Here is a 26,587-nt window from a genome sequence, read left to right on the forward strand (position 1 = left end):
CCAATTTCTGCTTTTCAAAGGCCCAGGGAACCACCTTCCCCGGCAGGGATGACTTCAAGGGTGGGAAGTAGAGGCCAGGAGGTGGGTCGGCCGGAGTCCCTTTAGCAGGAGAGGGGAAGAGGGAGGCTGGGAACAGTCACTGGTTAATGATTTTAACCCGTCAAACAGTAAGTATGTAGGGTCTTTGCAGCCAGATGAACCTGACAAGGATACTGTGTGACTCAGAGTGAGTTAGTTAACCTCTCTGAGCTGCAGATTCTTTAGATTTAACTGGGCATGATGATTCCTGCCTCATGGGGTTGGCTGTGAGGGTTGAATGGATGACCCGTGAGAAACACAGGGTCCCCTTGAGCCCAGTGGCTGAGCATATCTCTCTGTGGCCCCCGGGGACATGGGAGTGCAGCCACCTAGAGCCTAGGGGACATGTGTTCCTCAGAGCCCCCCAGGATGAGGGGCTTCCCCTCAGCCCCTGAATCCAGCTTCTCGGGGCCAGAGCCCCCCTCTCAGCTGCTCTGGGCTTTCTCTGACTCCCTGCTTCTTCCTCAAGACCTGGCCCAGCTGTCTGGGGGCTTCCCCTGCTTTCCTCTGATGTTGGAGGGGGCTGCCTTTTCATCTGACTGCCTGGTTGGTTTGGTTTGATACTCCTTCACTGTGCGCCTCTGGTGCCCCAGGCCTTGCTGCGGGAGCCTCTGGCATTAGCTTTAGAGGTGTGGATCTGTGGGGCTGGCTGGGAAACGTTCCTTCGTGGACATCCAGGCAGAAGGGCTTCCCTACTTGGCCTGGTGCCCCAAATCTCCAAGCAAATGCCTTCTCTGAGCCCCAGATCTCTGCCCCTGCTCTGTTCCCTTTGCTGCTCTGACTGGGTCAGTCCCCCTGGGTCCTCTTAGATGGCTGGGCCCTTCCTGCCTGCCCAGGACGGGGGCCCTGAGGCCAGCAGTCCCTCCTCCCCCGGCACGGCCCTGGGACTGCCTGGAAATGTGGCGTTGTGGATCAAAGGTGGAAATCTGAGGGAAGGAAGGAAGCGGGGGAGGGAGGGAGGAAGGGAGGAAATAAGTCAGTCCCTGCTCCATCACAGGGCTGTGATGTGATGCTCCTAGGAGTCTATCTGTAAAGGGCGAGCCCCATGCCCCACACAAATGTGTCAGGTGGCTATTGACCTGACGCGTCATCTTATTAATTTATGAGCGTCCGATGGAGGAACCACGCTTGGCTTCTCCCGGCTCAGTTTGTCTCAGGGTCAGCACAGCCAGCCCTTGAGATAAGCAGTCGACTCCGCTCCCCCAGGATGTTCTGACTCGGGCCTGGGTTTGTCTTCTCACTGTTGGCGCACAAAGCAGGACTAGTGTCAACAGGATGGGGAGGCCCAAGGAGTGGGGAGTGAGAAGCTGTTTAACCCACTTAGTGAATCTGCTGCTTAGAAACACAAACAAATAATGAGTGTGCTAATTACAAAAGACAACAAGGTTTGCTGGTTTTCAACACCTGTCAGTCATCTCATTCCAATCTTCCCGCAGCCTGTGAGATGGGGCGCGTTTTTCCTGGATTTACAGATGTACTGCTGAGGTGACTGAGAGCCAGAGAGGTTCAGGGTTGTGCAGATTTGCACAGCTGGGTGCAGATTCAAACCCAGGGCTGAGTGTCACCACCTCCCAGGCAGGCTGTCCTTCCCATCACGTTGTGGGCTACTTCGGGGCAGCCCTCGGCCAGCGAGGCAGCCGGTGGTAACTCAGCATGTCACTCTCTCCCGTTAGCCGAAGGGTGACCACTCTCAGCACCCACAGGCGGAGGGACCCGCCCCAGGTCTCAGGAGGCTCCTGTGCTGGCCCTGGACAGGCCCCTCAGGCCTGGGAGTCATTCAGCCAGTGAACTGGGGGTGTGAATGGGGCAGGAGCACTGGCCTTGGAGTGGGACAGCCCTGGGGTTCCAAACCCAGGCACTTACAAGCTATGACTTCAGGAGGGTCACCTTCTGTGCCTGGGCCTCATCTCCTTCAACAATAAGTGGGAAGCCAGGGAGTGGGGGTGCATCATAATCCCAATTTCTTATACTTGCTGTGAGTTTCTGATATTTGCCCCATAAATGTTCTTTTAACTCTGTGGCCACAGAGACTCCTCAAGGCCACCCAGGAAGGGGCTTTGCAGGGTAAGGAAGGCCTTATGGCTGATAGCAGGTGAGAGAAATGCTGAGGGTAGTGTGGGCTGGAAAGGGAGTGATTCAGCATCTTCCCCAGCCGGAGGCCCCTTGCACGAATCCATAGGCCTTTCAGTTTTCCGAGTGCTTTGCACACTTAACCTAGGAGAGTTGGTATCCCATTTAATAGTTGGTGAAGCTGAGGCTTAGGGGAGGAAGGAATGCTAGTGAGTTCCTACTCCACCCCCAGCTTACACTGGGCATTCTGGCACCTTTTGTCACCCTTATAGAGACCCTCCCTATGGGGTCAGTATTATTGTGCCCATTTACTGTTGAGGAGACCCAAGGCTCAGAAGGAGTCATTTGCCCATGATCACACAGCTGCCAGACGATGGAGCTAAGGTTGATGCCTGGGGGCTCTGATTACAAAGTCTATGCTTCATTCATCACCAGGACAGGACAGGTACTCTGCTCAAAGCCAGCTTTCTGGACATTGAGTCCAGTGCTCTTTCCTTGGCCCACGTTCCCCTTGTCCTGCTCAGAGACTTCAGAGGACACTAAGTTGGGATCTGATGGCTGTGCTTTTGCCTTCTCAGGTGCACCCCGTTTCCAGTGGGCTCCCACTTGGTGCTGGCTTGGCTTCTTGGAAAGAGAGTGAAAAGTCCGAGCCTAAGAGCTGCCACTGAACTCCACAGCCTTCGCCTTGCCTCCTCCTGTTTGGAAGACCCAGGTCCAGTGAGCGCAGTCCTGCTTCCCAACTAGGCGCCCGTCCACTGAGTAAGTGCTGGTGGGCAGGGCACTGCCCATTATCACACCGTTGCTTATGCCCTCTGGGCCTGGGAACCCATTCCCCTGGGGCTGAGGTGTTGCTTCCCTTGATGGTAATATGGTTCAGGGCTCTTATTTCTGTGGCTCAGGAAGCGAGGGAGTGTGAAAGGGTTAACTTAATTTTGGCCGTTATTCCTTTTTGGCAACTGCAAGTCAGCTTAATAGGATCTCAGCTTTCCTGTGGCCTCACCAATGAAACAGAAACCAGACCGCAAGGGGGTCTGGAGATGGTTAAACGGTGATGCCTCCGGTGATGCCTCCTGGTGGGCTGAGGGGCCTGCTCGGAGATATCATTAGGAAGTGATGCTAGAAACGCCATGCAGGGCTCCCCTGTCACCCGGGTAGGGGAAGGGGCAGGGAACTGGGGGCTCCCCGGAAGGCCCGGCTCCAGGCAGAGGGGAAAGAGGGCAGGTGTAGTGTCCACAGATGTGGGCTGGGATCCAGGCTCCGCCACCTTTACAAAATCTGGGAGTTGCAGCCTGCTGGGGTTCTTACCACTCAGGATTCAGTGCCTAAAAGGCACTCAGCTTGCCACAGAGCATGCCCAGCTCAATAACTGTCAGCCCTACCCAGCTTCTGGTGTTTCTCTCTCTTCCGCTCCTTCACTCCCGGGCCTTTTCTATTCCTCTTCTCTCTTCCTTCTGTTCATTTCTTGGCCAGCTCTTACTTCAGATCTCAGTCTGAATGTCACTTCCTCCAGGAAGCCCTCTGAAACCAGGCTGGCAGACCTCCTGGTGCCCTGAACTTCCCCTTCCGGTCATGTCCCTAGCCCTCCCCGCCTCCATCGCTGTTTCCCCATGGGGCAGGTGTTGACTGTGGCTCCCTCACCCTGGGGCCTTGGCAGCAGGGCCTGCGAGGGTCTGCACCATTCACAGCCTTGAGAGGGAAAGAGGAACGGATGGGCGAGGGAGAGGGACAGGTCACCGGTGCTCTGACCCACCGAGGCGCCCTCTGGGAGCCAGGAGCAAGGGGATTTAGCCAATCCCGAGGTCAGGACTCTCCTGCCAGGATCGCTCTTCTCTCCGCTGTGGTTTTCATTATTTTTCATTCCCAGACTATTTTGGAAGCTGGCTGCCATGGGAACTGAGTCTCTGGAAAGCCCCGGCCTCTTTTCCCCTCCTGCTTCCACCCCTCCTTCCATCTCCATTCCCTCTTAATTGGTTTTTAGTTCCCTGGCTTTCAGGCTGGTCTGTTTATTTTGATTGCTGCTCGACAGAGCAAATCTTTAATGAACAGGCTTGTGGGGAGCGCCCTCAGCAGCCGTCTGCCTCCAGGGAGTGGGGGAAGTGCCCAGGAGGAGGTGGTGGCCAGGCACAGGGTGGCAGTCTGTGGTCTGGGCCCAGTCTTCCTTCAGGTATAGTCTGAAGTAAGGAAACAGAGCTTGTCCTCCCCAAGCTGTCTGCAGCCTCAGCCTGGAAGATCCCACAGCTCTTTTAAACAGCCCTTCACAGGGCTCTCCCCGTCCTCCCAGTGACCCTGAGGGGAGTGGGGCTCAGAGACACTGAGAGACCCAATCACCCAGCCAGCAAGCCTGTGCCTCCGTGATCTGGGGCCTTGCTGTCATGCCTATGTCTTTTTTTCCTTGTATCCTCAATTTCCCAGGCGCCTCACTCACCCTTAGGCCAAATTGGCAGCCTATGGTTCCAGCTAGGCTCTTCCAGACCCTGGCTTTGCAAGCCAAGGCCTCCTTGTTTTATGCCTCAGTTTCCCCACCTCTGTGGCTCTAGTTTAGAGCCATCTGTGCCATACACTACTTATAGGGCAGCTTCTTAGACTGGATGAGATTATGTGTGCCTGCAAACTGGAAAAGGTTGTATGAATGTGTGTCACTATGATCAGTGTACAACACAAGCCATAGAGTTTTCCTAGCTGCAACCAGGCTAGAAGAAGCCCCAGGCCCTTTGGCCCCATCTTCAGGGTGACCTCAGGGAATGTGGGTAGTTCCCCCTTTCTTATTGACCCCATTCTGCTAGAGCCATTAATCATAGAAGCAGAGACCCATGGGGTGTTGGAGTGAGAAGCTGCCTTAGAGATCAAGCCCAGTGGCTTTCAAACTGGTGTTAAGGGCTCCAGGGTTCTGGGACTGGGACTTTGAGGACAGTAGGAGTGGGGCTAGCTTTCTTCCCATTCCTAACTCCATTCCAAGGTCCTCTGCTTTTATTTGCTCTGTATCATGGGGTCATGTCGTATTTCTTTAGAGAGGAGGGCTCCCTTTCTGTACTGGTCATGGTTGGCTCTCCAGAATACATTCAGACCAGATGGCGATCCCATCTTTCCTTTTCTGTGATTGGTTGGAAAGGGGCACTTCTGGCCAATGAGCGGTAAAAGGAAGTCTGATAGGGCCTTGTGGGAAAAACTTCTTGCTCCTAAAAATCAAACACAAGAAAGATGGATTCACTTCATTCTTGGCTAGGGGTGTGCCTTGGTTGTGCTGCCTGGTACTGTGGTAGCCGTCCCGTGCCCCTGAAGGAAGCCAGATCGAGGACAAAGCTAATCCATGGAGAACTGCAGAGTGCCCGACGACACTGGTGGGCAGCTGACCATACTAGCCCTGGAGTGGTCCTGTCTCTGGACTTTATCAGATGATAACTTTCTTCATTGTTTAAGCCTGTTTGAATACACTATCTTTTTGTTTTTGATTTTTGCTGTTCATTTTTTGCTTGCTTTTATTATTTACAGTTAAATGCAAACTAATTGATGCATACTTTGAAAACTTTGACCTAACTCAGTCCCCACATTCCAAAGATAGGGTGACTGAGGCCCAAAGGAATTGGGAGTGACTGGGTCAAGGTCATGTCCTGATTAGTAGCAGAGGTGGTCCGGCATCCCAGGACTTCTGACTGCTGGTCTAGGACTCTTGCCTTGGATTCACAGCTGGAGATATCCTGGGGCTGTCCCAGCTGGCATTGCCTTCTGGTCTCTGGAAGATCCAGGCAAGCTAGGGAGGCCCTGCAAGTCTGAGAGAGTTGGGACCAAGGGGGCAGTATAGACTGAGGGCCTCTTCAGCTGTTCTTGTGGGCAGCTTCTGAAAAGCACATGGTAGATGGATAATCCATTCCTGTGCCAGGCTGTGAGATCATGAAAAGAGGGAGAAAGTGAGGCATTCAGGGTAGCCATGTATATCAGTTAGGAATTACATTTGGCTGCTTAAGAGAAACCTTAAACAAGTTAAACGGTTATTTTTCTTACATAATAGGAAGGCTAGAGATAGGCAGTCCAGGTTGGTACAGCTGTTCAAGAAAGTCATTAAGAATCAAGACTCCTGCTATCTTCCTGCTCTGCCATCCTTGACTGGTAGCTTTTATCCTCATGGTCACAAATGGCTGCACCACTTCCAGGCTTCACAACTGAGTTCCAGGCTGGAAGAAGTGGGTAAGGAAAAAATTTGTGCTGGCTGGATCAGTGTCTTTTTATCAAGAAAACAGAACCTTTCCAGAAGCCCCACTATAAAATTCTTTGTATGCCTCATTGGCCAGAAATATGGACATCTTCAGCTAGATTTGGAGGAGGTGAATATTTTTAACAGGGAATTTTGCTGCCCCAGACAAACTCAAGATTTTCTTAGAAAGGAGAGAGGGGGAAGTGGATATTGAGAGGCAACCAGCAGTCTTCCACAGCAGGATTTGCTCAGTCTTAGCTGAGCAACTGAGCCAGGAATCCAACCCAGAGGGTGTGAACCCCTCTCTGAAAGCTCTGAAGCTGCTCAGGCCTCAGTTTGCTGCTTCCAGGGTCTCCGCCCTCTTAATCATCTCCATCACAGATGTCAAAGTAATCTTCCCACAGCACTGGGTCTGTCACATTACTTCCTGGCCTGAAATGTCCCTTTGCCCATAAGATGCAGTCCAAATTCTTTGGCTTAGTATTTAAGGTCTTCTGATCAGGTTGCAAACTACGTCTCTAGGCCAATTTGACTCCTATCCCCATCCTCAGCTTGCTTTTTTCCCCATTTGGGCATTGCCCCTTAACTTGTCCTTGTGGGTCATCTCCTATCCTTTTCTGCCTGATGGAATCCTACCACCTTTAGGGTCACCTCATCCCCAAAGCAGACGCAGCAGCTCTGGACCTTCCCTATGGTTCCTTCAGGCATGATAACTTGTGTTACTCAGATCAAACATTTGTCCCCTTCCAACCACCCCAGAATTTAAGCTTCCTGAGGGGTGAAAATGGACCTCATGTTTATAGAACCAAGTCTTACACGTAGATGATGCTCAATACATATTCACTTTCCTGCAAAACAATTCACCTTGAGCAACGTCAAGCCAGGGACTCAGGGAGTGTCCTTGGATTATTGATGGATTTCAAAACACAGAGGTGGGAATATGCTGACAGTTATGCTCACAGTGATTTAGAAAGTTGGGAAGTCTGTGTTCATTTGAACTGCTGTGGCCATTTGATAGGCAGGAAACCTATCTGTCTTGTCTACCACTGTGTCCCCAGCACACAGTAGGGTACCTGACACTCGTAGGCATTGTACAAATACTTATTGAAAATGACATAAGAAGGCACTTCTGAACAACTCACAGTTGGATGGAATAGGCCTGGTTCCTCATCCTCCTCTGGGACTTGGCCTGCAGCCTGGAAAAAGCTCTCTCATCTCTCAATCCTAGTGGAGGCAGCTGAGCCTCTCAAGCCCCTCAGGAGAGCCTGAGGCCTGAGCCTCTCAGGCCACCCAGGGCCTCTGTCTCCCTTCAGTTGTCCAGAGTCAGAGTTCCAGGTTGGCACAACAGTGTGCCAACCAAGAACACAAGTGCCCTGCCATGCTGCGTTTCGAAGGGTCACACGCTCTTGATCTAGCAACCTGAGAGGCTAGGAAGTCACACAACTGGGGTGCTCAGCTGTAGTGGGAAGCAAAGAAGTGGGAAAGAATGATTTTGGGGCAGACAACGAACAGCATGTGCTACTGTTCTGTTTGAAGATAAGGGAATAGGGGCTTGGAGAGAGGGAGGGACTTGCCCAATGCCCCATATAGGTAAGTAGCAGAGCTGGAGTCTATCTGGCTCTAAAGCCCCTTTACTTCCAGTCTGTCATCTTCATGGTGCAAGACCAAAATGTGCACTGTAGAGTGTGCACACTTTGCACACTGGGGTGGGCAGGGTATTTAGAACCTGGGAACCTCCATCCCAGGGACCAATGAACATGGCATTTCAGACACAGGCCCTCTGGATTTGTAACTCCTTCCCCTTGAAAATGGACTTTATTGGGTGAAGATGGATGGAGTGGGATGGAAAGAAGAGGCTATATACCTTTATTTTTTTGTTTGTTTGGCTGTGCCGCGCAGCCTGTGGATCTTAGTTCCCCGCCCCCTGCCGTGGAAGCGCAGAGTCTTAACCACTGGGCCGCTGGGGAAGTCGCCTTCATCTGTTTTAAGCTCTTAGTTTTAAGTATAATATGCATTCAGAATAGGGTACAAATTATGAGTAGAGCTCAATTAATTTTCATAAAGGGAACACACTTGTGTTCAGCACCCAGATCAAGAAACAGAACATTACTGAAGCCCTTTTCTTTGTCCCCTTCCAGTCTTTATATCCCCCTGCCAAGGGTAACCATTATGCTGATCAAAACAGTTTTGGTATTTCCTATAAATGAAATCATATGGTATATATTCTTGTGTGTAAAACTTTGTTCAGTATTATGTTTGATATTCATCCATGTTGTTATGTGAGTTGTGGTTCATTCATTCTCACTGCTGTATAGTATTCCATTTTGTGAATATAGTATATTTATCCATTTTACTACTGATGGATATTTTGAGTAATCCCTAGTTTTTAGCTATTAGAAATAGCGCTATTTTGAGCATTTTGAACATGTACCCAATTCTGTTGGATCTATATCTGGGAAGGTATATGTTTAGTTTTAGCAGACACTGCTAAACAGTTTCTAAAGAAGTTATACCAATTTACATTCCCGCCATTATACGAGTTCCAGTTGCTCCATATTCTTGTCAATACTTGCTATTATCAGTGCTTTTCATTTGAACTATTCTGTCTGGTGGGAGTTTGATTGTATCTCATTTTGGTTTGGTTTTCGTTTGCATTTCCTGCTTGACTAATGAGATTGAGCGCCCTTTAAGTGATTATTGTTTTACATGGCTTTATCTTTGAACTTTGAGTGAGGAGGGAGAGAAATGGGAAGAGGCCTTCTGAGTGTGAAGGTGTGTGACTGCTGGGTATGGGGACTTTCAGAGGTGCATCTCCACTACTTGAAAACCAAGTAGAAGGGGAATCTGGGAATGAGGGCTTCAGTGTTCATGGGGTCACACCCATGGGAGAGGCAGTGAGACACCGATGCAGAGAAAGAGCTAGACTTGGCTTGGGCACCTACTAGCTGCTACATTTTGGGCAAGTGCTACAGTTTCCACCTCTGTCAAATGGAAGGAAGAATAATGCCAACCTGACAGTGTTGTTGTGAGCTTTAAATGAGATGGGATGTGAACAGTGTCTGGCACAGGCTACACAGAGGTAAACCATCTACATTGTCTGGCTCAAGAAGTGACAGCCATTATCACTATAGAATGACTGGCAGTAAAAACCAGAAGTTCACATCAGTTGTGTAGTAGCAACATCAGAAGACCTGGTGACTAGTACAAGACTTCCTTTTTTTGCTTAGAACCTTGCCTTTTATACACTGACCCTCACCTTAAGAGATTAACCAGTCTAAGCGTGTCCTATTCTGATAACCTGCTCTAGGAGCTTCTGAGCCCCACAAGGAGGAGTAAAATAAAATGCATTCATTTCTCCTAACAAGATATCATTTAAGAATTGTCAGTATAGTGTTCTCCCGTGCTGCACTAAATCAATAAAAGTCAGTTTTCCTTCTATCAGAACAACTTTCTCTAACTGAACAAGGGTTTTCTCCAATTTAGACATTATTCATCTGATCTCACCTTTGTCTTGTCCTGTTTAGTCCTAAACTTCCTTTGTCTCTAAGGGGAAAAAATGGCCATAGCATTGTCAGCAGATGAGTACCAATAAGTTAATGGCCAAAACCAGCCCCAAGGACCAACCAGTTTAAGGTCTTGCTTGGTTGGTGACCTTCAGAGGATGAACTTCAGCTTGGCTCTCCATCTGAAAATGTTTGCCTCCATCCTGAGTTTGTGTCCCAGAGGGTAGATGTGGGAGACAAAATTTCCAAACACCTGTTTTGCTGAGGGACTGCAGCTGGAGATAGCTACCCTCTGGTTGGGAGCCCTAGACAGGAGGTGCAGAAGCAACTCATTTGGCCAACTGTTATTAACTTACATGGGGTCATCTCAATCTAAGTCTGCTTCTCCACTAGGCTGGAGGCCCACTCTTTGTAGGAGTCTCATTGTAACCCAAGTTCTTGTGCATATTTTACAATATGGCAGAACCCCTCCAAGAACAGTCTGGAATTACAGTGGCCAGGTTGGGGAACTTACAATACGACCCAAATGGCCCATGATAATGGTGCCTTAGACCAGGAATCAAGAAACTTTTTCTGTAAAGGGCCAAATAGTCAATGTTTTAGGCTCTTTGGGACACACGGTTTCTGTTGCAACTCTTCAGTTCTGCCGTTGGGGTGCAAAAGCAGTGATAGACGGTCCAGATAGGCATGACTGTGTCCCAGCAAAACCTTATTTACAAAAAAAGTCCATGGGCCAGAATTGGCCTGTGGGCTATTGTTTACTGAACCCTGCTCTAGTGCATACCTCAGCTGCCAACAACATAATCTTGGCAAAACAGTAAAGGTGGGGCATGCCTGGGAATCAAGACCTCAAGGCCCATTAGAAAACTTCCAAATGAATGTCATACAATTATCCTTTTCAATGGAATATGAATATGTCCTGCTGTTTTTGTTTTTGTTTGTTGTTGGCTTTGGGGGCATGTTTGTTTTCAGATTTGTTGAAACCTTTCCTTGTTGAAGAGCATCAGAACAAGCCATTCAGTTTTGCGTTTCCTGCTGGAGGGGACCCATCTACTGCTGTAGTTAATGAGTATCCTCGAATTACTAAGATGATCATTAAGGAGTTCTGCAAGAAGACAGTGCTGCTTACTGAAAATTCCTCTGTCCATACCACACCCAATCTTCAGGCAAAGTAGAAGGATGAATGGAATTTTCAAATTAAACGTAGCCCAGCTTTCAGAAACAACTGAATTTCCCTGGTCCAAAGTCTTGCCCTTGGCCTTAATGACAGTAAGATGAACTGCTTTGAGAGTACATCAACTCTCTCCTCATAAGTTAGTCACAGGCCTCCCCAAGCATCTAGGACTATCACCTCCAATCCTTGACTCTACCCTGTTAGGAGCAGCAATAGCCAAATACTGCAAGGGATCGATACGCTAGGCCAGTTTTATTATTAACATCCTCCTACTCCATGCCTGCACAAACTAAAACTTCATTTTTGGAAGAAACATCATAGAAACGCAGCCCTTGGACCCTGATGGAAAAAGACATTATCAGTTACTGCTAATACCTAGGAGAGCAGTAAAACTCCAAGGGTTTGATTTTTGGATGTATGCTTCCCAATTAGAGAAACACAAATCACCCCTGGCAACTGGAAGGCCATCACAAACAATCATTTCCCAGTGAGGATGCTTAAGGATCCCCTCGAAGCAGAAGATCTTCAGAAGGAGACTCTAACCTGAGACCTTCATATTAAGCAGAAGAAAGCATGAAACAGACGTGCTTCCAGATCTTCAGAATAAGATCGCTCAGATGCGGGAAGTCACAAATGAACACACTCTCCTTTGTCTAACAGTCTTCCTTTAATTTTTGCCTATTTCTTTCTACTTTGCTATTTTGTGGCAATAGTTTGCTGATAGTATAGCTGCTTCTCCATAGCATAAGCTTTATTTAGAAAATGTCTTTGGTCATTATCATGTTTATTATTATTATTATCATTTTTATAAATTTATTTATTTATTTTTGGCTGCATTGGGTCTTCATTGCTGCACATGGGCTTTCTCTAGTTGCGGTGAGCAGGAGCTACTCTTCGTTGCAGTGCGCGGGCTTCTCATTGCAGCAGCTTCTCTTGTTGTGGAGCATGGGCTCTAGGCGTGCACGGGCTTCAGTAGTTGTGGCATGTGGGCTCAGTAGTTGTGGCACACGGGTTTAGTTGCTCCGCGGCATGTGGGATCTTCCCGGACCAGGGATAGAACCTGTGTCCCCTGCGTTGGCAGGCCGATTCTTAACCACTGCACCACCAGGGAAATCCTATTATTATTATTATTTTGGTTCTACCCATAAGAGGTGTCAAGAGATTATCCAGCTCTATCATTAGGCACCTACATCCTCAACACAGTCTATGCCCCACTAGAGGACTATTTTTTTGTGTGTGGAAAGCAAGCCTTAACTTCTTAGAAATGCTTAGGTATTTAAGATCCCAGCACCCTCTGTGGAACAGTCTCACTGAAGCATGCCTCTAGGAACTTACAAAATGAAGTCACATAAGCTATTCTAGAAAATTACCTGGAAGAAATATTGATTCACTTTTTATGTGCACCATCCAAATGGTGATCTCTATAATGAGGGCTATATCATTGAAAAAGAAGGACAGAAATGTACTATTAACCTTAGTTGATGTTATAAGTAATTTTCCATAGCTTTTGAGGTTCATTGGACAAATCTAAATTCTTTGGCCCAGTGGAAATGGACAATCAAATAGCTTTATATTTTCTATTAGCTAGCCAGGGAATTATCTGTGCCATTGTCAACATTTTGTGTTACACCTGGATAAATATTACTGACTAGGTATAACAATCTATTTTGAAACTGAAGCAGATGGCCACCTTTCTCTCTAAGGTAAACCCAAATGGACTCTAGGACATGATTTTTAACCTGGGATTCCACAAAGCCTAAACATCACCCTTTTCATGTCCATGTCCATGGTGGTTGCCAAGTGTAGATTCTCTGGAGTCTTGACTGTGGGTGAACAAGTATAATCACATCATATGATCCAACAACTCATCTCCTGATGAACGGAACAGGGAGGCCAGATTTCTCCAACTCCAAACTGTTGTTTCCGAGATGACAATGTCACCTAGCATCCTGACAGTGATGTAGAGGCTGCTTTTGTGGCTGACCCTTTGGTTTGGCCAGAGAATGGCCATAAACGGGAGGGTCTGGAGGATAAGAACCAGTACCCCTCTCCCATCAATTATGCAATTATCACCACAGCATGTCTGGATTTCTGTAACACTTTGTTCTTCACTCATCACCTCACCTCACTTGAACCGACCTTTGCCTTAAGAAAATAATCAGTCCAAATACCGGTGCCACTTCTGGTATCCACCTTCTACTAGAAAAATGAAAACCATGGCCTCACTTCTCCTAATGAGACATCATTTCAGGATTCTCTCTATAACATTCTACCTGAGTGCAGTGGGTCAATAAATCTCAGTTTGCTTGTATCATCACAGGTTACATTTGGGGGAGGAGGCTTTTCATAGGAATTACTTTGGATCTGTTTTAATGTGTTACCCATTTACCAATATCTGGTCTAGAATCCTCTGAAAAAAAATTCATGTTAGGTGTTCTAGTGACAAAAACTTTTGCATTTTGGGGGAAAAGAGTTATTTGAATCCTGGAAGGGACAGCATGCATGCCTTAATTAAGTAGTTAGTTAATTCCCTTGTTTATTCAACGGCTGTTTTGGGTAGCTGTTATGTACAGGAGCCTGTGCTAGGTAACAGCAATTCAGCAGTGAGCAAGGCAGATGTGGTGCTGCCCTCGGGTAGCTCACAGAGGTGTTTCTTGAAGGCATGAGCAGTATTTTGTCTCCCTCACTAGTTCAGTCAGCTCTGCCCCATCCACAGCCCATGGCTGGAGGGATGCCCTGAGGATTATCCAGGGCAAAATAGTTTGCTTGCTACACAGCTGCTGCAGTAAGTGTGCATGCTCGGAAGTCCCTTGATATCATAGAATTCAAGAGTTGGAAGGGAACTTGGACATAGTTATCCAATCTTTTATTATGTAAATTATGTTTATTTTATAAATTAGTAAACTGAGACCCAGAGATATTGAGAAACTTGCCCAGGATCACAGAGCAAGTGTGTTGCGTGCGCGCGCGTGTGTGTGTGTGTACAAAAGAGGGGCATAAAAGTTGTATATTCTAAGTAGGGTGAGTCAGAATCACGGTCATTAAAAATGGGCTTTCTGGGAATTCCCTGGCGGTCCAGTGGTTAGGACTTGGCGCTTCCGCTGCCGTGGGCCCGGGTTCAATCCCTGATCGGGGAACAAAGATCCTGCATGCTGCGCAGCCAAAAAAAATTTTTTTTAAAGGGGCTTCCTGAGAGACCGCCAATTGGTTATGAACTCCAAGGCTTTATTTTTTTAAAGTAAAAGATTGTTCAGTTTGAATATTGAAGCGTCAGTGTTTCCTCTGTTTTTGGCACATTAGGATTTTTAAAACTTGGATTAAAAATATCACATAAATTATTCAAAAGCATCCTCCACTCTTTACATAAAGCTCACATTCCTGTTGTTGTGTTGTCAACAGAAGTAGCACCTTATAGCCCAAAAGTGATATCTGGGAGGTAAGGTTGGGGGGGGGTGCGTGAGACCCTTGAGAGGCATCAGGCCTCTTTCCCTGAGCAGAGGCCGTTCTGAGGCAGAAGGGGTCGCTCAGAGATAGAGACCCCTCTGCCTACCTCTTCTGTGTGGAGTTAGGCTCGATCCTCCCAGACTTGCTGACCCCTGAGAGACCCTTCCAAATCCAGATAATCCTGTCAGAGTCAAGCCACCAGCCCATCAGCAGCAGCTCCGTCAGAGCCTGAAATGTCCTGGGCTGGGATGAAGGGAAGCTGGGCCCCTGAGACTGTCCCCTTCCTCGCCAGTGGAGATGGTCTTTTAGGTCTGGTGAGAGGTCTGGCAGAGTTACCCCAGGCCAGGGAGTCAGGAGGGTGTCATTTCTTTCCCAAATTGCAATTATCGAAGGAAGAGGGCCTTCATTTCGAACCAGCCTGGACCAAAATTTGCTTTGTTCTTTGGGGATCGATTCTTGGCAGAGGCGCTCCCAAGGGATGGCTGAAAATGGCACAAGGGTAACACAAAGGGAGTGGAACCATATATGAGGGAGGATAAACCCCAGAGAATCCAAAGCTGGTTCCCAGACAGGGGGGGCGACTAGAGGGGAGATCAGCAGAGACAGACTTAATCCCTGTCCTCAGAGAGACCTGCTCATTGGGTTTTAGCAAAAGCCTCTGTGCTTTTTCTGTTCCTGGAGAATTTAGACAAAATATCCTTGAGCCCCATGAGGCAGGGTAGCAGGAGGCCCTCCCCAAGCTGGACTGGGGCCTTCATGGGTCTGATGAAGTCTGCGTCTGGAGGGACTGAGTGGGGCTGGCAATTGGGAACAGAGCCTGTTGGGGAATGGAGGCTTCAGAGTGTCCTCAGAACTGGGAAGAACTATCTAATCCAATCCCTGCAATTGTCAGGGATGAACACGGAGGAACAGGAGAGGCAAGTCCTGCCCATGTCACACAGGGCCTGTCGCGTTTCAGATACAGAACTCCTGACTCCCAATGGAACCCTCTTCCCAGATCCTCAGCCTGAGTGCCAGCTTAGGGTTTATGGTTCGTTCGTTCGTTCGTTCGTTCGTTCGGTTGTTCATTCATTCATTCATGCGTGTGTTTCTTGAATAGCAGCTTTGTGCCTTGCCTTGGGTAAGATCTGTGGAAAAGTCAGAGGAAACTCACCATGTTATCTTTGCACCTCAGGAACTTAAACTCTAAGCACACACGCACACACAAGCATGCACACCCACACACGTGACCACAGAAACACACACATGCAAACACGTGTGTACAAGAACATGCATGCACATGCAAACATACACACAGTTAAGTTGTGATGGAGAGCCGTACATAGTCTCTTCCATAATGACCTTATGGACACAAAGTATTATAGGAGATCAAAGCATGAGGAATGGAGTGTGCTGGGGAGGGGGCCGCTCTAAATCTCAAAGAGCACATCTTCGCCCGTACCTCAGACATGGTCTATTTTATGTCTCTGCCCAGCTCCGAAGGCCTTGGCTTGCACAATGCCAGAATTCTTGGGATGGAATTGAATTGATTTGAATTGAAATGGCACTTAGCTAACTGTAGAGATAAGTAATGACCCGGGTAGTGAGTGAATCAAAAAAGGTGAGTGGGGGAATAAAGGGCATCAAAAAGGTGAGAAAGACACACCAGTTAGAATGGGCATCATCAGAAAATCTACAAACGACAAATGCTGGAGAGGGTGTGGAGAAAAGGGAACCCTCTTGCACTGTTGGTGGGTATGGAAATTGATACAGCCACTATGGAGAACAGTATGGAGGTTCCTTAAAAAACTAAAAATAGAACTACCATATGACCCAGCAATCCCACTGCTGGGCATATACCCAGAGAAAACCATAATTCAAAAAGACACATGCACCCTAATGTTCATTGCAGCACTATTTACAATAGCCAGGTCATGGAAGCAACCCAAATGCCCATCAACAGACAAATGGATAAGGAAGATGTGGTACATATATACAATGGAATATTACTCAGCCATAAAAAGGAACGATATTGGGTCATTGGTAGAGATGTGGATGGATCTAGAGACTGTCATACAGAGTGAAGTACGTCAGAAAGAGAAAAACACATATCGTATATTAACGCATATATGTGGAACCTAGAAAAATGGTACAGATGAACCAGTTTGCAGGGCAGAAATAGAGACACAGATGTAGAGAACAAATGTATGGACACCCAGGGGGGAAAGTGGTGGTGTGGTGTGATGAATTGGGAGATTGGAATTGACATATATACACTAATATGTATAAAATAGATAACTAATAAGAACCTGCTGTATACAAAAATAAATAAAATGCAAAAGAAAAAACAGGTGAGAAAGAGAAGGGCATTCTGGGTTGAAGGAATAGCTAAGGTATAGTAATAATATTAGCCATCATTTATTCACCACCAACTATATATCAGACACTAAGTTATTTAAGTTTATATACATGATCTCATTTAATCCCCATGATAAACGTATGTGGTGGTGCCATCATTATCCCCAAATTATAGTTGGGAAAACAGGCACAGACAGAATAAGTAACTTTTCCAATTAGTAAATAGGAGAACTGGAATTCGAACGCAGGCCTTCTGGTTTTAGAGCCTTCTTGGATCTGTGCTGTGTGAGAGAGCTTCTCTGTGTTCAAATGGGACAGCTTTGTTTGAATAAAAATGAGCGTTCCTCTCAAGAGTACAGGAGGGGAGACCTGTGGCAGTATAACTTGGTGTAATCTTTCGGAAAAATGATGTGGCAACATGTGTGGAAAGAGCATTAAGGGCGTGCATACTCTTTGACCCAGTATTTTCACTTCTAGAAACATATCCAAAGGAAATAATCAGAAATGTGCAGTAAGGTGTACAACTCGAAATGACCTAAATGTTCTTCAGTAGGGATTGGTTAAATAAATTGTAGCATAGTTCTACAGCAAAATATTACGCAGGCTTTAAAAATGAAAAATCCTATTTGCTCCTCTTGGTTTGTGTCTTAATGGTGCTTTGAGGAAATAGGAGTGAGGTCTGTGAAAAGAAAGGGGGGTGAGCCGCTCTGTCAGGATAGCAAGAAGCTGGAGCTGGAACCCCTGGCTAGTTCTGGGGGAGGCAGGGAGTCCAGGCAGAGGTGAGGCCTGCAGTGGGGACGTGAGACTCCGCTCCAAGTAATCACAACCCAGGGGAGGGGCTGCAACCAGCCAGCAGCCAGCCTGGGCCCTGGCACCGGCTCCAGTCTCTGGGTTTAAAGAGTTTTAAAAGCTTATTAAAAAGGTTCCTTAGACATCAAATGGCTCTTAAAAATCAATATTTTGATGATTTAAGTGCAAGAGAATCAGAAACATATGGATCAAATTGCCCTCAAATTATACACACTTTAAAAAAAAAATGTGTTGGTCTTTAGCAAGCCCCAGATATTTGAAAAACAGATAGAGACATTTTCCTCATCTCCAGACAGAGCTCAGCCAGGTCAACTTGAAGAGTCCAAAGAGGAGGTAAGTGGGGGTGGGGCAGGGCTCAGAGGGAGACAGAAGGACATTCCTCCAGCTGGAGCCTTGCCGTGGAGGCAGGGCTGCAGGGGTCAACTGTGTTATGCCTACGTGTATGCGTGTGTGTATGCGTGTGTGTGCACATAAGCATGTATGAGTGAACATGGGTACACATTCTCCTCTGGGTCTGCCCTGACCCTCCTGAGGCAGCCTCGTCCCTCTGTGTCCTGGACATATATATGTATTTATGTGTCCAGTACTGTACCCAACCTAAGGTTTGAGGAGTTAAGTCCCTTTGGTTCATCCTTCTAGGGTCCTTCCTCTCTCCCCGGGCAGCCCGGGCCCTCCTGCAGTGGATGTGGTGATGCCGGTCTCTGGAAACTTCAAGCTGGGACAGAAGCAGGTATCACCTGTCCCAGAGGTGATCCAATGTTTCTCAGCTGTGAACTCATTCCGCACATGAAATCTTAGGGGTGAAGCCCAGTCCGCAACTGATAAGACCAGAGTTGCTCTAGCCCTGATTCTTTCCTATAGAATGCTTGGGCTCTGAGAGCAGAGTTTGAAGACCACAGATCTCATCCCAGATCCTCATTTTACAGAGAAGGAAGCTGAGGCCCAAAGCAAGAAGACCCACAGCACACCAGCAGAGCCAGAGGAAAAGCTGTCACACACACCACTTTAGCTTATCTCAATCGAAAGCGATAAATATTTACTGGCCCCTCCCCTTTCTCCTGGCCCAGCCCAAAGTCCTGCTTGGGGTGGTGGGTGGCAGAGCCCATGCGACCTTGGTGCCAGCCTCATGGTGAGGAGGAGGTTGTTTTTTATTTTTTTTTTCGGTACGTGGGCCTCTCACTGTTGTGGCCTCTCCCGCTGCGGAGCACAGGCTCCGGACGTGCAGGCTCAGCGGCCATGGCTCACGGGCCCAGCCGCTCCGCGGCATGTGGGATCTTCCCAGACCGGGGCACGAACCCGTGTCCCCTGCATCGGCAGGCGGACTCTCAACCACTGCGCCACCAGGGAAGCCCGGCGAAGAGGTTTTGAAGATGACTCTCCTGTGCTTAATTCCACCGCTGGGAGGGGGCAGTTGAGTTGGGAGCGGGGAGCTCCCACTTTTGCAATCTGTTGCTAGAGCCTTAAGAAGGGGGAGACAGGCCACACCCGGAGGCCTGGGCTGAGGACAGAGTGGCTCCAGAGGAAGCAGAGTGGGGGCCAGCTGGCTTCCCATCTCCAGCTCCTCCGGACTGTGTGGTTTAGGCCCTTTCAGGCCCCCCGACCCAGCTGTCCAAGGCAGGATCTTGGGTGGGAGACCAGTGCCTTGAAAGGGATGGTGGTGACTCAGCAGGCCCCTAGGTGCATCTCTGCAGCACCCACCTCCCTGGCTAAACCCATTTCTGGCCTGGGAGTTGGCCCTCCCCACTGGACCCCCTGAGCCTCCATTTCTCTTGCCCCAAGGGATGCACTGGATCCCAGGCCTTGTGACACCTCCAAAGGACAAGGGGCTCGTTCTCTGTTCTGGCCCCAAGCATGGCTTGGGAAGCACTGGCCTTTGTCAGGGGTGGGAGGCAGGGGGCTCACCAGACGATTCAGCCGCCCTAGTTGTCTCCTCGCCTCTCCACCCTCACCAGCGCCGCCCGGGAGGCTTGTTAATTACTGCAATGATTTCCACCTCGATGGCCAGAATCTCGAGGCTTGGGGCACTCCCCCTGCCCCATATACACACATAGGCTGAGTAGCGGGGAGGGGAAGGAATATCAGAAAGAGAAATGAGGGAGAGATGGATGGGGATGGGCAAGGGTACCAAAGAGGATGGGCCATCTGCTGGCATCTGAGGTTGGCTGGGCACAGGCTTGTGGGACAGGGTGAACCATTAGCAGCCAGCCACTGGCAACAGCGGCATCATTAGGAGAGCCAAGGGAGGTAAGCTGGCCTTGTCAGCTGCCATGTGGGTTCTTTACAGCCCTGTCCTCAGGGCCTTCTTCCGGGAGTGCCTGGCTGAAGAGGGGGAGACCAGGTAAAAGGTGGGATTGCAGTGGGGTCTGGGAGGAGAGAGGGAGCGGGGAGCCAGCTGGGGTCCTAGGCCTTGGCTGACCTCTCTGGAGTGACTCAGGGAGAGAAGCTGAGGGCTGGTGACAGATCCCTGAGGACTACAGCCCCCCTTGGCTGGGACAAGCTAGGGTGCAGCCTGTAGAATGCGAAGAAGTAAAATCCTCTCTTCGACACCACAGAAAGGACAAGGAGTGGAAAACGATGCTCAGCTCAAGTTTCCTGTTTCCGGACACGTACTTCTCCCTGTCACCTCTGTGCCCGGCCCGTGGAGACTCCACGTAGAGAGAAACAAGAGACCAGAGATCCAGCTCCCTGGCTTGGACCCAGCAGGCCTTGGGCTAACAGCCCCCCGAGGAAGGGCTGCCCCCCATAGCATCTGGCCACTGCATCTGAGTGGGCTGGGGTCTGTCCCCCCCCAACAAAGGCAGGTCATTCTAAGCATCTGCCTCCCAGGAGCCTTGGCCAGGCCCGGGCTGGGGAGACCCCTACAGTTCTGGAACATGGCCCCTTATCCTACCTCTGCACCTTTGCTCCCCCATCCAAGGCCCTCCACCCATCCTAATCCCGCCCCTCGGGCTTGGTGCAAGTTCTTTCCTCCCTCCTGTCTTTGCCACATGCTGTCTCTCACACATAGGATGGGGTGGGAGGACGTGAAGTGGATCTCAGAGGATGCTAGGATTTGATTTGGCCGAGAGGGAGGGGCAGCTCTGTCTTTAGCCCTCCTCTGTCACTCAGCTCAATCCTCCTGCCTGGTCCTCTCCTTGGGCAACACCCAGGTCTGGGTTTAGACAATTCCAGAGCTCCAGGCCAGCACCTTCCCCTCCAGACCCACATCCCTAACAGCCCCCAGATACATGGCTAAGGCTGATACATCATCCTCTCCCCCTGGATTCCTGCCTGCCCACTTGCACTCAGCTGAGCAGACCAGAACCCTGGGGTCATCCTCGACAGCACCCTTGCCCTCTTTCCCTCCTGTCAGTTCGTCGCAAGGCTCTCCCACTCCCTCCTAAATGCCTCTCACATCTGCCCTTTCACCTCTAACCCTGCAGCCCCAAGTCCCAGCCATCAGTGCTCGCCTGGGTGACAGCCACAGACTCCCAACTTGTCCACTTTTACTTCCCACCAGGGCTTTTGCAAATTTCTGGTAGTTTGAGCTTTCTAAAATGCAAAGCTGCCTATGTCTTTTCCCTTTCCCTTTTAAAAGCCCTGGTGGGCTCTCCACCGCCTACCCAGTAAAGCCCTGGCTCTTTGGGTCCGCCTGAGGAGCTAGGGCTTGCCCCCCAGTGACCTTGCCCCCCGTGACCTGGTCCATCCCTCCTCCAGCCCCTTCTCCGGCATCTCCCCTCCCTGAACCCAGTGAACTCCTGGTGTGACCTAGGCCCACGTGGGCACTCTCTTCCCTCTGTGCCTTGGCACATGCTCTTCCCTGTCCCTGGCACGCCCATGCTGGTCAGCCCCTCTCTCAGCCCACGCCCGACCTCCTTGTCCCTGATGTCCCCAGCAGAGCTGTGGCCCCCAGATCATCTCACTCTCCACAGGGTCTGAGCACAGTTCACCAGTAGGGTTCTTTGACTATCTTTCTGGAAAGCCTGGGTGCAGCTTGAGGGCAGGCACCACACGTGAGACCCCAGCTCAGCACCTGGTCAGTGCCTGTGGAGCAGAGACATGAATGAGCTTGTCCAGGTGGAACCCATGAGCCAGTGCCCCCCGCCCTCCCTCTGGGTGAGGTCCCATCAGGACCCGTACATGCCAGGCATCTGGGCCTAACAGAAGCAACATGTGGCCCAGCTGTGGAATCTGATCTTATTTTTTGAAGTTTGGGCTGTTTTCGATGCAGCCCAGGGCTGGAATGGAGAGGCCCCAAGCTTCCTGCTCACTTTGTCATTCTGGAGGGAGTTCGATGGAGGAGAGCGGCATACATCTACGGGGAGGCCTGGACGTTGACCTGGTTCCACCTACCCAAGCCATGTAGCCACTCATTTCTTTATTCCTTCCACAAACATTTATTGAGCACCTACTGTGTGCTTGGCCCTATCCCAGGAGCTTGGATATAGGTGGTGAACACAATGGACGCAAGCCCTTCCCTCCAGGTGGGAGTCTGGCCAGGAAGACAGACCTCAGATAAACACATACAAAATCAGCACGTTCCCAAGGGGAAGGGAACAAGAGGCAATACGGAGCAGACTTCTTCAGACGGGTGGTCAGACAGGCCTTCTCAGAGGGACAGTGTTTAAGCTAAGACCTCAAAGATGCCACTCAGAGAGCCGAGGGGGGAGAGAGATCCCAGGGAGCGGGGGGGAGGCAGCCTGTGCTGTGGCTTGAGCGAGGTGCTTGATCCCTCTTCACGCCTCCGTTTCCCCGTTTATGGTGGAGAAGCTGTGTCCTCACAGGGCTTTGGTGAAGGACGGGGAGAAAGGACATGTCCAGTCAGGCTCAGCGGCCATTTGGATCTGTTCCCATGTTTATGGCAAGACGGCTGCCCCCTCCTGTTCTTGCACAGGGAGGTGCCACCATCTTCATGCTCCTTAAGAAGTAAACCACCCTGGGAGGGTCTCCTCTCAGCCTTATCAGCTGCGCAGTTCTCAGTCTGAATTCGATCATCAGAATCTATCAGGAGACCAGATTTCATAGATGAGAGAGCTGGGATCTGAGATAGAAACGGGTAGAAGAGACCACTGTGGGGAAAATGGGAGAGCAGGTCTTCCTGACAGGAAGCCCTCGAGGATAACCCCAGTGCCTGGCACGGTGTCTGGAACAGAGCAGGGGCTCCAGATAGGTTTGCTGAGTGAAGCAACAGACATTCCCCACAACTGTACCCACAGAATGGAGACTTCCGGGCGCTGAGAGTTCTCTGGGGTCCCCACTCCCTACCCTTTCCCCTTTCTTGCTTCAGTTCTTCTTTCCAGCCTTTTCTTGCAAGCTTTCAGTGGTACTAATGTTCCCACTTTCCCAGTGGACATTTGGCTGGGCCAGTGGGATTGCGTGTGTGTGTGTGTGTGTGTGTGTGCGCGGTCACGCGGGCTATGAGGGGGCTGGAGACAAAGGCCCCAGAGTGAGATTCAGGGCACAGCTGAACTGCCCTGAACTTTCCTTTTTGTTTTCAAGGAAATGCATAATCCAAGAACCACCCACGGCCCTGGCGGCCCTGCTAAGCAGGGCTGGAATGTGCTGCCTTTCCCGTTAGTAATTGTTTTTTCTGGTTAGGCTGTAACCCTTCCCCTGCCGTTCCCTGTTGCTGGGGCCAGGCCCTCCCTTTGGGGCATCAGCAGATCTGGGGCCGGCACCTAGGCTGCCCTCTTCAAGATTTCCCCAAACTCTCCCGCCCACCCACCCCCAGGGCGTGGGCCAGTGGGGTTGAGGACCTGACCTTGGCGTTGCATCACAGACCATCTGCCTGCACAATGATTCCTCTGCTCTCGCAAGGGGTGCTGGGGGCTGCCAAGGACTCAGGGACCTCGGAAGGCAGCCTGGTCCTGCCCGGGGCCTGCCAGCCTTTGTTACAGTGGCTGTGTGTCTGACTGTTGCCGTGTCTGTGATTGTGAATGGGTGTCAGTATGAGCCTGTGCAGAAATGTGAGTTTGTGTGGGTGGCTGTGATCTGGGACACCAAGGGCCCACTTGTGGCCTCAGAGTGTGTGTGTGTGTGTGTGTGTGTGTGTGTGTGAGTGTGTGTGAGTGTGTCCTGGGAGGGAGAAGAGGCTTGCTCCGGAGCTGACTCAGCACTTCTCTTTCCCGCCCACCCAGCTGAGGGGGCTGAGCCTTTCCCCAGGGAGGAGGCAACACCCCGGGCCCCCGTGTTTCTGTCTTTGGAGGCCCCACCTCCACCAAAAGGAGGGGGCAGGCATGGCACCCTGGGCCCCGTCCCGGTTAGATCCTTGTCTTTAATCCTTAGGGACTCAAGAGGTCAGAGGCTTGTGCTATTTCCTGACCCTCTCTGCCAAGCCCTGTATTTTCTGGTCCTGGAAGAACGGTCTGGAGCCCTCTGGCTGCATTTCCTGAGGTGGCTGTCACTCAAGGCCGGCTTCTGCTCAGACGCAGGCAGCCTCTGCAGAGTAAGAAGGGGCACTGGGGTGTCCCTTGCTGCGCCTTGACACCACCTCTCTCCACGTTGACACAGCTGCCTCATCCTCAGATAGGCCTGACGTTCGGCTTTTAATTCTTAGGCTGAGCACTGCCACCCTGGATAGGGAGTCGACGCCGGTGTGGGCCGGGCTGCTCCATCTCCAGGGGGGTCTGCACCTCCAGACCTCAGGAGCTCAGGATGACGGAGGGGCTAGAAGTCGGGGGCAGGGGGAGGGCTGGGATCTCAGGTAGCAGCCTTGGGGCAGAGGCCTGCCTGTGCCCTGAGCAGCTGGCAGGGGATGCAGTGCCAAGGCCCGGTCCAGTGTGACCGCTGAACATTTGGTGCGAATCAAAGGCTTTTTCCAGCCAGGAGAAGAATGCTGCCGAGCGGGGTTTGGGAACGGGCCCGGCAGGGCAAACACTGCCCTAATTGAGGCCCTTCTAGACTTTTAATTATAAGCAGTGTTTTCCCAAGCTTCCTAAATTGACCGTGGAGACCCGCTGGTGTTATTGCCCCTGCCAGGGACAGGAAAAAAAATTGTTGTTAAAGCTTTTTCAGCAAGGTTTATTTTAGCCATGTTTTGAGGCGGAAGAGCTCACACAAGTGGAAGCCAGAGACATTTTTCTCAGAAGGCCTCCTACAGACACAGAGGGACCATCGCCCACAGGTGTGATCAGATACTCAGATAGAACACGCAAACACACAGACAGACACCTGGGGAGAAAGACACAGGTACAGACAGACGTGGTCATGGACGCGCGGCTGCAGATGCTGTAAACACAAGGCTGGAAATCCGATCCAAGCACCCGGAGCGTTTTAGAAAGGAAAACACTGTTCCTGGCTCCGCCCGACCCACACCTCCACCTCCATCTCCTCCCACCCTGCAGGCTGGCCCGGTCTGGGCCTGCTTTGGAGCCCCTGTCCCCTTTGCAAGGCCTGTTTACAAAGGCAGACTGCAAACCCCCAGCTGGGTGTTCCTTATTCCAGAGAAGCCTTTGTCCCGCTCTTGTCCCAGTCCCCAGGGGATGTGACTGTCTGGGAAGGAAGGCCATGCCCTTGTCTGTGGAAAAGAGGTTAGAATACAACGTCAGCACCACAGCTGAATCCTTGGGGCACCTTCCAAGAGGAACATCCAGGTTCTGGAGGCAGCCTGTCCTGGTGATGGATGCAGAAAATGGAGGTGCCGCTAGACACCTGAGTGCCTAGCTCTGCTTGTGTACAAGCATCACCTGGATCCCAGGACTCCCTTCAGGCAACAAAATCTGGATCCCCGTGGCTAGGGCCTGGGAGTCTGCATTTTATACCACTGCTCACCCCTTGTATCCCGAACACCGGAAGTGCTCAGTACATGTTTGCTGAGTCAGTGAATGGCTGATGCTGGGCTTTGGGGCCCTCTGACAGCTCTGAAGGACAGAGTAGTTTCCCCACACACACGGGTGGTCTGAGAGGGAAGCCCTCAAGGAACCTCCCATCCACTTCTCCTCTTTCCCTTCCCATCATGCTCCACGCCTGTGGGTCTGGACTGCCAGCCAGACTCTAGAATCCCTTCCCATCATGCTCCACGCCTGTGGGTCTGGACTCCCAGCCAGACTCTAGAATCCCTTCCCAGTGTTCAGCTATGAGCCCAGGAACGGTGCACGATAGAAATGGGCAGGAGGAGGGCTCCTGAGTGGGAGGGACAGAGGCCAGAGACAACTGTCCCCAATCTGCCATTTTGCCAAGGGTCCTCTTGGGCCTGGGCAGTGCCCAGACACAGGGCAGGAGGCCAGAGGCCAGGAGCAGAGAGAGGCCCTGTAGTCAGGGCTTGGGCAGGGTGAGCCTCGGTGGCCGTTATAGGCCGTTGCTATCGTCCCTTATCTGGGCTCCTGGCTCTTACATCACGTCCCCAGCCACCCCTGGGGTCAGGGGGCCCCTGCCGCTCCCTCCCCAAACAGACCGTTACTGGGTTTCCGTTGTTTGGGGAGGGGGTAAGGAGCTGTCTGCTTAATTAATCATTTTAGGCCACCCTGGGAAACTCATTAAGCCACATCTCAGGGCTCGGAGAGCAACGCTGCTCTCAAAGTTGGAACTTTCTGGTCTGCCCCGTTGGGGTCCATTTTCCCTTCCACTCATGTACACACACGTGCGTGAGAGTGTGCCTGTGTGTGGGGGGAGGGGAGAGAGCGAGCCAGTGTGCCCTCCTATCCACGATTGTGTGTGTGTTTGCGTTTCCTAGATTCTGCAAGGAACTTCCCCTGATTCTTCGTAATTACCAGCCTAGAAGAAATTCAAGATGCTGAGAGCAAAGGTCAAACTCCACCTGTTTTCCCTGCACTTCATTTTCCGGCAGTTCCCACAATAGTACAGATAAGTAAAAGATTAAGGCAATCTTTTCTAATTAAAGTAATTAAAAAACGGTGATGATTGCACCTTTCATCCGAAAGGGAAAATATTTACTCATCCAAACTGCAGGCCCTTAAAAGCATTCAGGAGGTCTGCTTTGACAAACAGGTCCTCTTCCCCTCCCCCAGTCCATTCTCTCTCCTCCGGGACACACACACAAAGGCA

At 50.4% G+C, this 26,587-nt stretch overlaps 1 long non-coding RNA gene across 3 annotated transcripts in view; it reads left to right on the forward strand.

Annotated features, from left to right (window-relative positions):
• The window catches only part of LOC309815680, a 188,661-nt gene that overhangs the window by 84,368 nt on the left and 77,706 nt on the right, over positions 1 to 26,587 (forward strand). For 2 of the 3 annotated variants that reach the window (XR_014295918.1, XR_014295919.1), the window contains exon 3: positions 2,727 to 2,907. This is a non-coding gene — a long non-coding RNA (uncharacterized lncRNA). Of the gene's footprint in view, positions 1 to 2,726; positions 2,908 to 26,255; positions 26,488 to 26,587 lie in introns of those variants that run through there. The other variant, XR_014295920.1, reaches the window with a different exon arrangement.

Source organism: Mesoplodon mirus (genome assembly GCF_964341445.2).
Source record: "Mesoplodon mirus genome assembly, chromosome: 14".
NCBI classification, from domain to species: Eukaryota; Metazoa; Chordata; class Mammalia; order Artiodactyla; family Ziphiidae; genus Mesoplodon; species Mesoplodon mirus.